The following is a 2,286-nucleotide window of genomic DNA, read 5'->3' as shown; positions in this document are numbered from 1 at the left end:
ATGAAAAGGTGCACAGCTCATGAATGAAAAGGTGCACAGCTCATGAATGAAAAGCACACATGTGGAGACAACTTTATGAAGCCAGTTCTCTCTTTCCACCTTAACATAGGTTTGGAGACCAAAGCCAGACTTATGCAATAAACATGATGGCCCAATGAGCCATATCACCCACTCCTGAAATTTTAATTTTAGTGAATCCTACCATTGATTCTGTGGCTTGTGCCACAATGCCATATCTAAAAAGTCACCATGACGGTCAAAATTGGGCAGACATTTTTTTTTTTATCTTTTTGTCTAGCAGTGTTATAATTTGGTGTTTTAGATTAAAGTCTGTATTTCATGGTCTATTTTGAGTTTTTTTAAGCGAAAGTGCTAGAAAAGACTCTTTCCACATTTCCTTGCATTTGCGAGTTGGCCAGGGTCATTCGGCTGCATGTTTATAGCTTTGTTCCTGCTCTCTCACTCTGTCCCGTTGATGGACCTGTGTTTCATCAGCATGACACTGTCTTAATGACCGTACCATTCTAGTAAACTTGCGCCAGCTTTTACTGGTTTTCCAGACTTTTGTTCTTTGATTGTTCTGACCATTCAATGTTTTATTGGCCATACATGTAAATTTTAGAGTCATTTTGTGGATATCCAGAAATTTTTCTGGCGTTTTGACTGAAGTTGCATTTGCATATCAACTCGGGGAAAATTATTGTCTTCACTGAATTGAGTCTTCTTATGTATGAATTTTATGTTTCCAATTCTTTAATATTTTTTCTCTAGATTTTTATAGTCTTTGCACATACGTTGTCAGATTTAAACCTAAGTTTTCGTTTTAGAGGATACCATTGAATTGAACATGCTAGCGTGTTTCTAAATCCACGCTGAACTTATTCACTACTTGTGAAAGCGATTGGCTTGTAGCTATTAACTCTGCATCCAATAACCTTGTTCCAGTCACTTATCATCTCTAATCGCTTTGGGCTGGGGCTTACCTGTCAGGTTTTCTGCATGCATCATCACAGTCTCATCCGAGAGCAGGAGACTTTTACTTCCTTCACCATCAATACATCTTTCTTTCTGAGCTTCTCATACTGCATCATCTAGGGTTTCCAGTGCAGTTTTCAAAACGATTGAAGAATAAGAATCTTCTTGACCTTTCCCAACATACTCCTTGTTACCTGTTGGGATCTTACAGGTATCCTCTATCAAGATGAGAATGGCTGCCTGTGTTCGAAGTTAACTGAGAGTTGTTATTACAATGAAGAGTTCATCGTTGCCCAGTGTATTTATACATTTGTTGATAGTATCACTTGATTTTATTCTTTTAGCTTGATATAAAGAGTTTAATTAACTGATTTCAAAATACATTTATTTATCTTATAGGAGTATGCAGATGCCATGGTACTTGTAAAAGGTCAAATGACATATTGTAGGATTCCGGTCTCTCCTTCCATTGTGTGGGTCTCAGGGATCAAGCTCAGGTCATCAGGCTTGACAGCAGGTGCCTTTACTAACTGAGCATTAGCAAGCATTCAGTAACGATTGGTTGAATTGATGAATAAATGGCTTAGGACTGGTTGTTCCATTTAGATAAACCTACACCCAAAGATGCAACAATATAAAGGAATCAACCAGCAAAGAACACCAGGATTCACGTGTAACTTAAACCTGTGTCCAGAAATGTTTCAGTGTGCTGGTATTACACAGTGACCACATGGTACTCCATCATTACCTCTGTTTTGGGAAAAGCAGGAGAAAGCCAGAAGTTAAGGCTCTTCTTTAGAAAGGTAACTCTCCTAGTTTTTCTCTGGAACCAAAGACTCGAGGGAGTGGGCAGGGTCAGTGCTTTCCTTCAGGACACTTGCAGGTCACTCTTTGGGCTTAGCCTCAGCCAACTGCAACTCCCAGCAAAACTTCCTGTTGTTTTACTTTTCAGATGCCGTCTGATAAGAGCAAGGTGGGAAGTCACAAGAAAGCCCCATGTCCTGTTTCTCATCTCTGGCAAGTGGAGGTCTATCTTCATACAGGATGCCGTGGTCTATAAACACACCACACAAGCCATCAGAGGAATGCTACCGTGAGCTTCTCATTTCCTGCTGAGTTGACCTAGCATGCTTTTGAGTCAATGAGTGGCTCTCCATCTTCCCCTTCTTTACTGTCAGGTTTAACTGATTGCAGATTCTTGAACCTTCAGTGGGACACGTACCTGAGAGATGACACACACCTGGGCTCTTGACAGATCCAACTGCAACAGCAATTGCAGAGATAGAGCGTGGGATGGAAGTGACAAGCCAT

This window comes from Microtus ochrogaster, chromosome 19 (genome assembly GCF_000317375.1).
Source record: "Microtus ochrogaster isolate Prairie Vole_2 chromosome 19, MicOch1.0, whole genome shotgun sequence".
NCBI lineage: Eukaryota > Metazoa > Chordata > Mammalia > Rodentia > Cricetidae > Microtus > Microtus ochrogaster.
Note: the sequence above shows the minus strand (reverse complement) of the source record.